Source organism: Nerophis ophidion, unplaced genomic scaffold, assembly GCF_033978795.1.
Source record: "Nerophis ophidion isolate RoL-2023_Sa unplaced genomic scaffold, RoL_Noph_v1.0 HiC_scaffold_478, whole genome shotgun sequence".
NCBI lineage: Eukaryota > Metazoa > Chordata > Actinopteri > Syngnathiformes > Syngnathidae > Nerophis > Nerophis ophidion.
Window position 1 is genome coordinate 2,501 of NW_026907386.1, and position 10,000 is coordinate 12,500.

Below are 10,000 nucleotides of genomic sequence, written 5' to 3' on the forward strand. Positions count from 1 at the left end.
AGCGCCCCCTAGGCGGGCACGCCGTAGGACCGAGCCCCTGTCGCTCCGGCCCTGGGAAAGCCCCGAGAGGCTGGGTCGAATAAGGTCTTTCAATTTTTTATGTTTGTCCACCCAGGGTGTCCGTGTCCCCTGGTGTGTCCGTCATAGCGCCCCCTAGGCGGGCACGCCGTAGGACCGAGCCCCTGTCGCTCCGGCCCTTGGAAAGCCCCGAGAGGCTGGGTCAAATCGGGTCTTTCAATTTTTATGTTTGTCCATCCAGGGTGTCCGTGTCCCCTGATGTGTCCGTGATAGCGCCCCCTAGGCGGCCGTGCAGTAGGACCGAGCCCCTGTCGCTCCGGCCCTTGGAAAGCCCCGAGAGGCTGGGTCAAATCGGGTCTTTCAATTTTTATGTTTGTCCACCCAGGGTGTCCGTGTCCCCTGGTGTGTCCGTCATAGCGCCCCCTAGGCGGGCACGCCGTAGGACCGAGCCCCTGTCGCTCCGGCCCTGGGAAAAGCCCCGAGAGGCTGGGTCGAATCAGGTCTTTCAATTTTTTATGTTTGTCCACCCAGGGTGTCCGTGTCCCCTGGTGTGTCCGTCATAGCGCCCCCTAGGCGGGCACGCCGTAGGGCCGAGCCCCTGTCGCTCCGGCCCTGGGAAAAGCCCCGAGAGGCTGGGTCGAATCAGGTCTTTCAATTTTTTATGTTTGTCCACCCAGGGTGTCCGTGTCCCCTGGTGTGTCCGTCATAGCGCCCCCTAGGCGGGCACGCCGTAGGGCCGAGCCCCTGTCGCTCCGGCCCTGGGAAAAGCCCCGAGAGGCTGGGTCGAATCAGGTCTTTCAATTTTTATGTTTGTCCATCCATGGTTTAAATGTCCCGAAATGTGTCCGGGATAGCGCCCCCTGGCCGGGCGCGCACTCAGGACCGAGCCCCTGTCGCTCGAGTCCTGGAAGTCCTTAAGAAAGAGGCTGGTCTGAAATCAGGTCGAAAAAATTTTTATGTTTGTCCATCCATGGTTTAAATGTCCCGAAATGTGTCCGGGATAGCGCCCCCTGGCCGGGCGCGCACTCAGGACCGAGCCCCTGTCGCTCGAGTCCTGGAAGTCCTTAAGAAAGAGGCTGGTCTGAAATCAGGTCGAAAAAATTTTTATGTTTGTTCTTCCAGGGTGTCCATGTCCCTAAATGTGTCCGAGATAGCGCCCCCTAGGCGGCCACGCATGTCCGCGTGAGCCCCTGTCCTCAGAGCCTGGAAGAACCATTCGAAAAAAGAACCATCGAAAAGAGGGGGAAAATCCAACTTTTGAGTCCCAAAATAGCTCACTTTGACTCGGACACATTTCCTGCCAATTCGGCCTGTCTAAGCCTGGCGCACCTACTAACGTGATGGGGGTGTTTTGGTAGACCTGGTAAAAACAGGGAAAATCGAAAGAGGCTTAAAGTAGGCTAGAACTCAAGCCTCTCTCGTTGTTGGACTTAGAAAAAATCCGGCTCGAAAAATAAATCCCATTGAAATGCATTGGGCTTGGCGCTGGGATTTTTTTCTAAGTATGTGAACGAAAGAGGCTAAGGAGGCTGGAAGTTAGGCCTCTCTCGTTGTTGGACTTAGAAAAAATCCACTTTTTTTGCACGGGATTTTTTCTAAGTGTCACATGGAAGAGGCTAAACAGGCTGGAGGCCAGGCCTCTCTCGTTGTTGGACTTAGAAAAAATCCCAAAAGTGGACACTCTGACAAAATCACGCATGTTGACACTTAGGCAAAAAATCCAACTTTTGCTCCACGGAAGAAAGAGGCTAAGGAGGCTGGAACTTAGGCCTCTCTCGTTGTTGGACTTAGAAAAAATCCACTTTTTTTGCACGGGATTTTTTCTAAGTGTCTCATGGAAGAGGCTAGACAGGCTGGAGGCCAGGCCTCTCTCGTTGTTGGACTTAGAAAAAATCCCAAAAGTGGACACTCTGACAAAATCACGCATGTTGACACTTTGGCAAAAAATCCAACTTTTTTGGACTTGGCCCGGCTTTTCTTCCATTTGTCCCCCACTTGGGCTGGTTCACTCCTGGGTATCTTTTGGTCATTCCCGGGGGCCCCGGAGCTCGCGCAGCTCGCTGCGGGACTTCTGGAACTCCATCCTGGGTAGGATTTTTAATCAATTTCGGACCTTTTTCCAACTTTTTCTCAAATTGTCCCCCACTTTTGATGGTTCACTTCTGGGTGCCTTTTGGTCATTCCCGGTGTTCCTGCGGCTCGTGCAGCTCGCTGCGGGACTTGTGGAACTCCATCCTGGGTAGGATTTTTAATCAATTTCGGACCTTTTTCCAACTTTTTCTCAAATTGTCCCCCACTTTTGATGGTTCACTTCTGGGTGCCTTTTGGTCATTCCCGGTGTTCCTGCGGCTCGCGCAGCTCGCTGCGGGGCTTCTGGAACTCCATCCTGGGTAGGATTTTTAATCAATTTCGGACCTTTTTCCAACTTTTTCTCAAATTGTCCCCCACTTTTGATGGTTCACTTCTGGGTGCCTTTTGGTCATTCCCGGTGTTCCTGCGGCTCGTGCAGCTCGCTGCGGGACTTGTGGAACTCCATCCTGGGTAGGATTTTTAATCAATTTCGGACCTTTTTCCAACTTTTTCTCAAATTGTCCCCCACTTTTGATGGTTCACTTCTGGGTGCCTTTTGGTCATTCCCGGTGTTCCTGCGGCTCGTGCAGCTCGCTGCGGGGCTTCTGGAACTCCATCCTGGGTAGGATTTTTAATCAATTTCGGACCTTTTTCCAACTTTTTCTCAAATTGTCCCCCACTTTTGATGGTTCACTTCTGGGTGCCTTTTGGTCATTCCCGGTGTTCCTGCGGCTCGCGCAGCTCGCTGCGGGGCTTCTGGAACTCCATCCTGGGTAGGATTTTTAATCAATTTCGGACCTTTTTCCAACTTTTTCTCAAATTGTCCCCCACTTTTGATGGTTCACTTCTGGGTGCCTTTTGGTCATTCCCGGTGTTCCTGCGGCTCGTGCAGCTCGCTGCGGGACTCGTGGAACTCCATCCTGGGTAGGATTTTTAAACAATTTGGTACTTTTTCCTCCTTTTCCTCCATTTTTCCCCCACTTTCGCTGGTTCACTTCTGGGTGCCTTTTGGTCATTCCCGGTGTTCCTGCGGCTCGTGCAGCTCGCTGCGGGACTCGTGGAACTCCATCCTGGGTAGGATTTTTAAACAATTTGGTACTTTTTCCTCCTTTTCCTCCATTTTTCCCCCACTTTCGCTGGTTCACTTCTGGGTGCCTTTTGGTCATTCCCGGTGTTCCTGCGGCTCGTGCAGCTCGCTGCGGGACTTGTGGAACTCCATCCTGGGTAGGATTTTTAAACAATTTGGTACTTTTTCCTCCTTTTCCTCCATTTTTCCCCCACTTTCGCTGGTTCACTTCTGGGTGCCTTTTGGTCATTCCCGGTGTTCCTGCGGCTCGTGCAGCTCGCTGCGGGACTTGTGGAACTCCATCCTGGGTAGGATTTTTAAACAATTTGGTACTTTTTCCTCCTTTTCCTCCATTTTTCCCCCACTTTCGCTGGTTCACTTCTGGGTGCCTTTTGGTCATTCCCGGTGTTCCTGCGGCTCGTGCAGCTCGCTGCGGGACTTGTGGAACTCTACCCTGGGTGGGATCATATGATTTTCAACCCATTTTGGACCTTTTTCCCGACTTTCCCTCCATTTCCCTCCCACTTTCGATGGTCCACTCCTGGGTGTCTTTTGGTCATTCCCGGGACCCGGGAAGCCTCGGGCCTGCGGCGGGACTTGTGGATCTCCATGCTGGGCATGATTTTATGAGTTTTCTGGACTTTCTCTTCCCCGGGACCCGGGAGGCACGCGGCTGGACGTTATGCCCCCTAAAATCCCTCCCTTTGCTCGTAAGGCCAATTTTCCTCCGGATTTACTCTCTATAGACCCCAAGGAAAAAAATACCCGACCGGCGTCCATTTTTGACATCGGTCTCCAATCTAGGGCACGCGGGCCGAAAGCGGTACGCCGGTTCCGAAATCCGGCCCCCGCATTTTTTGGGTATTTTTTGAAAAAAATGGCATTTTTGGGACCGGGGGGACTTGCTGGACTCAGTCCCGGGTGCGGATTTTGAAAACTTTGAGGACTTTTGGATTTTCCCCCAGCTTTTCTCCCCCACTTGCAGTTTGACTTTGCGGGGTGCGTTACGGCTGTGCCGGGCGTCCCTGGACTCGGGTGGCCAGCTGCGGGGCTGGTGGGGGACTGATTTTTGAACACTTTGAGGACTTTTGGCTACTATGCCAGCTTTTCTCCCCCACTTGCAGTGTGACTTTGCGGGCCTTGTTACGGAGGTGCCGGGCTTCCCTGGACTCGGGTGGCCAGCTGCGGGACTCGTGGGACTGATTTTGGAACACTTTGAGGACATTCAACTTCTTTCCCAGCTTTTTTCCCCTCCACTTCCAGTTTGACTTTGCGGGGTGCGTTATGGACGTGCTGGGCATCCCGGAACTCGGGCGGCCGGCTGCGGGACATTTTGCCCTCCTCCAAACCCCAGCCCTCTTTGTTTATCATGCCTATTTTCTGCTGGACACACACCCTCTCTTTTGAGCTGCCTCTTTTTTTAAATTTGGATATGATTTATTGATGAATGGATTTGTTTTCCCCTTTTTAAATGATGGTTGATGTCTACCTTTTTAATACTTGCTTCTGGCTGCAGCCGAGACTTACAGTGTGATGCATCCAACCCCAACCCTGGTTTTTGTTTCCCTTAAAAACTTGGGGAAATGGACAGCTTTTGGGGGGGGCACTTCCAGCAAATGGAGGGACCTATTTGGAATTCCCCACCCGGGTGGAGATCCACGGCGAGCCGGCCTTCCTAAAGGGACAGCAACATGGACACTCTGCCATCATTGCAGCTTCTTTTTTTTTGGGGGGCACTCTGTCATATTTCCAGCTTTTTTTCGTGCTGACTTCCAGCAAATAGAGGGACCTGTTTTGAATTCCCTACCCGGGTGTAGATCCACGGCAAGCCGGCCTTCTTAAAGGGACAGGCACCCCCCTGTCCCTTGACACCTGCTTCCCTCCTCGGCGTCACCGAAATCCCACAAAATGACTCAAAATAGGGCCCCAAATGACATCACTCGGTCCGGTTCTTTGGGTCTCACTCGGGGGCTTCTTTGACTCTGGAAGGCATGGTGAACCAAAAGTAGACACTTGGAAAAAATCCCCACTTTACAAGTTGACACTTTGAAAAAAAATCCCGACTTTATAAGTTGACACTTAGAAAAAATCCCCACTTTATTTTGGAAAGGTTGGTACACCAAAAGTGGACACTTAGAAAAAATCCCCACTTTATTTTGGAAAGGTTGGTACACCAAAAGTGGACACTTAGAAAAAATCCCCACTTTATTTTGGAAAGGTTGGTACACCAAAAGTGGACACTTAGAAAAAATCCCGACTTTGACTTTCGCAGGTCTATTACACTAAAAGTTGACACTCTGTCATATTTCCAGCTTTTTTTTGTGCTGACTTCCAGCAGATAGAGGGACCTATTTTGAATTCCCTACCCTGGTGCAGAACCACGGCAAGCCGGCCTTCCTAAAGGCACAGGCACATGGACACTCTGCCATAAGTGCAGCTTTTTCTTCTAAGGGTGCAGCGGCGGCGGAAGTCCACCGGAGGGCTCCAAATCCCCGCTTTCCTTTTTAGGCTTAAAGTGGCTTTTCCCTCCTTAAAAACTTGGGGAAATGGACAGCTTTTTGGGGGGGCACTTCCAGCAAATAGAGGGACCTATTTGGAATTCCCCACCCGGGTGGAGATCCACGGCAAGCCGGCCTTCTTAAAGGGACAGGCACATGGACACTCTGCCATCATTGCAGCTTCTTCTTTTTTTTTTTCCCCTGTCATATTTCCAGCTTTTTTGTGCTGACTTCCAGCAAATAGAGGGACCTGTTTTGAATTCCCTACCCGGGTGTAGATCCACGGCAAGCCGGCCTTCTTAAAGGGACAGGCACCCCCCCTGTCCCTTGACACCTGCTTCCCTCCTCGGCGTCACCGAAATCCCACAAAATGACTGAAAATAGGACCCCAAATGACATCACTCGGTCCGGTTTTTTGGGTCTCACTCGGGGGCTTCTTTGACTCTGGAAGGCATGGTGAACCAAAAGTGGACACTTGGGAAAAAAATCCCCACTTTACAGGTTGACACTTGGAAAAAAATCCCCACTTTATAAGTTGACACTTAGAAAAAATCCCGACTATATAAGTTGACACTTAGAAAAAATCCCCACTTTATTTTGGAAGTGTTGGTACACCAAAAGTTGACACTTAGAAAAAATCCCGACTTTATTTTGGAAGGGTTGGTACACCAAAAGTTGACACTTAGAAAAAATCCCGACTTTATTTTGGAAGGGTTGGTACACCAAAAGTTGACACTTAGAAAAAATCCCAACTTTTACACTTAGAAAAAATCCAGCTTTTTGTTGCTGACTTCCATCAAATAGAGGGACTTTTTCCATGTTTCTTAACCGGGTGTCGATCCAAGGCGGGTGGGCCTTCTGGAAGCGACACCCTCCTTGACACTTAGAAAAAATCCAGCTTTTTGTTGCTGACTTCCATCAAATAGAGGGACTTTTTCCATGTTTCTTAACCGGGTGTCGATCCAAGGCAGGTGGGCCTTCTGGAAGCGACCCTCTCCTTCACACTTAGAAAAAATCCAGCTTTTTGTTGCTGACTTCCATTAAATAGAGGGACTTTTTTCATTTTTCTTAACCGGGTGTCGATCCAAGGCAGGTGGGCCTTCTGGAAGCGACACCCTCCTTGACACTTAGAAAAATTCCAGCTTTTTGTTGCTGACTTCCATTAACTAGAGGGACTTTTTTCATTTTTCTTAACCGGGTGTCGATCCAAGGCGGGTGGGCCTTCTGGAAGCGACACCCTCCTTGACACTTAGAAAAAATCCAGCTTTTTGTTGCTGACTTCCATCAAATAGAGGGACTTTTTCCATGTTTCTTAACCGGGTGTCGATCCAAGGCGGGTGGGCCTTCTGGAAGCGACACCCTCCTTGACACTTAGAAAAAATCCAGCTTTTTGTTGCTGACTTCCATCAAATAGAGGGACTTTTTCCATGTTTCTTAACCGGGTGTCGATCCAAGGCGGGTGGGCCTTCTGGAAGCGACACCCTCCTTGACACTTAGAAAAAATCCAGCTTTTTGTTGCTGACTTCCATCAAATAGAGGGACTTTTTCCATGTTTCTTAACCGGGTGTCGATCCAAGGCAGGTGGGCCTTCTGGAAGCGACCCTCTCCTTCACACTTAGAAAAAATCCAGCTTTTTGTTGCTGACTTCCATTAAATAGAGGGACTTTTTTCATTTTTCTTAACCGGGTGTCGATCCAAGGCAGGTGGGCCTTCTGGAAGCGACACCCTCCTTGACACTTAGAAAAATTCCAGCTTTTTGTTGCTGACTTCCATTAACTAGAGGGACTTTTTTCATTTTTCTTAACCGGGTGGTGATCCAAGGCAGGTGGGCCTTCTGGAAGCGACACCCTCCTTGACACTTAGAAAAAATCCAGCTTTTTGTTGCTGACTTCCATCAAATAGAGGGACTTTTTTCATTTTTCTTAACCGGGTGTCGATCCAAGGCAGGTGGGCCTTCTGGAAGCGACACCCTCCTTGACACTTAGAAAAAATCCAGCTTTTTGTTGCTGACTTCCATTAACTAGAGGGACTTTTTTCATTTTTCTTAACCGGGTGGTGATCCAAGGCAGGTGGGCCTTCTGGAAGCGACACCCTCCTTGACACTTAGAAAAAATCCAGCTTTTTGTTGCTGACTTCCATCAAATAGAGGGACTTTTTTCATTTTTCTTAACCGGGTGTCGATCCAAGAATGGTGGGCCTTCTGGAAGTGACACCCTCCTTGACACTTAGAAAAATTCCAGCTTTTTGTTGCTGACTTCCATCAAATAGAGGGACCTATTTGGAATTCCCCACCCGGGTGGAGATCCACGGCAAGCCGGCTTTCCTAAAGGGACAGGCACATGGACACTATTCGCAGCTTCTTTTTTTTTTTTTGGCACTGACTTCCAGCTAAGGGTGCAGCGGCGGCGGAAGTCCACCGGAGGGCTCCAAATCCCCGCTTTCCTTTTCAGGCTTAAAGTTGCCTTTCCCTCTTTAGAGCCTTGGGCAAATGTACAGCTATATTTTGTGCTGACTTCCAGCAAATAGAGGGACCTATTTTGAATTCCCTACCCGGGTGTAGATCCACGGCAAGCCGGCCTTCTTAAATGGACAGGCACCCCCCTCCCGGAACACCTGCTTCGCTCCTCGGCGTCACCGAAATCCCACAAAATGACTCAAAATAGGGCCCCAAATGACATCACTCGGCCCGGTTGTTTAGGTCTCACTCTGGGGCTTCTATGACCCTGGAGGGCATGGTACAGCAAAAGTGGACACTTAGAAAAAATCCCGACTTTTAAAAGTTGACACTTAGAAAAAATCCCGACTTTATTTTGGAAGGGTTGGTACGCGAAAAGTTGACACTTAGAAAAAATCCCGACTTTGTTTTGGAAGGGTTGGTACTCCAAAAGTTGACACTTAGAAAAAATCCCGACTTTGTTTTGGAAGGGTTGGTACTCCAAAAGTTGACACTTAGAAAAAATCCCGACTTTGTTTTGGAAGGGTTGGTACTCCAAAAGTTGACACTTAGAAAAAATCCCGACTTTGACACTTAGAAAAATTCCAGCTTTTTTCCCCTCTGACTTCCATCAAATAGAGGGACTTTTTTCATGTTTCTTAGCCGGGTGTCGATCCAAGGCGGGCGGGCCTTCTGGAAGCGACACCCTCCTTGACACTTTGTCATATTTTCAGCTTTTTTGTGCTGACTTCCATTCAATAGAGGGAATTTTTTTCATGTTTCTTAACCGGAATGTGATCCAAGGCGGGTGGGCCTTCTGGAATGGACACCCGCCTGGACACTTAGGGTTAGGGTTAGGGTTAGGGTTGGGATTAGGGTTAGGGTTAGCGGGGCGTTCTTGAAGGGACTCCCTCCGGAACACCTTGTCATATTTCCAGCTTTTTTCCTCTGACTTCCATCAAATAGAGGGACTACTTTTGACTTATCGACCCGGCTGGTGATCCAAGGCCGGGGGGCCTCCTGGAAGGGACCCCCGCCTGGACACCTAGGGTTAGGGTTAGGGTTAGGGTTGGGATTAGGGTTAGGGTTAGGGTTAGGGTTAGCCAGCTTTTTGTTGCTGACGGCGGGTGGGCCTTCTGGAAGCGACACCCTCCTAGATACTCTGTCATATTTGCAGCTTTTTGTTGCTGACTTCCATTAAATAGAGGGACTTTTTTCATTTTTCTTAACCGAGTGGTGATCCAAGGCGGGTGGGCCTTCTGGAAGCGACACCCTCCTTGACACTTAGAAAAATTCCAGCTTTTTGTTGCTGACTTCCATTAACTAGAGGGACTTTTTTCATTTTTCTTAACCGGGTGGTGATCCAAGGCGGGTGGGCCTTCTGGAAGCGACACCCTCCTTGACACTTAGAAAAAATCCAGCTTTTTGTTGCTGACTTCCATTAACTAGAGGGACTTTTTTCATTTTTCTTAACCGGGTGGTGATCCAAGGCGGGTGGGCCTTCTGGAAGCGACACCCTCCTTGACACTTAGAAAAATTCCAGCTTTTTGTTGCTGACTTCCATTAAATAGAGGGACTTTTTTCATTTTTCTTAACCGGGTGTCGATCCAAGGCGGGTGGGCCTTCTGGAAGCGACACCCTCCTTGACACTTAGAAAAAATCCAGCTTTTTGTTGCTGACTTCCATTAAATAGAGGGACTTTTTTCATTTTTCTTAACCGGGTGGTGATCCAAGGCGGGTGGGCCTTCTGGAAGCGACACCCTCCTTGACACTTAGAAAAATTCCAGCTTTTTGTTGCTGACTTCCATTAACTAGAGGGACTTTTTTCATTTTTCTTAACCGGGTGGTGATCCAAGGCGGGTGGGCCTTCTGGAAGCGACACCCTCCTTGACACTTAGAAAAATTCCAGCTTTT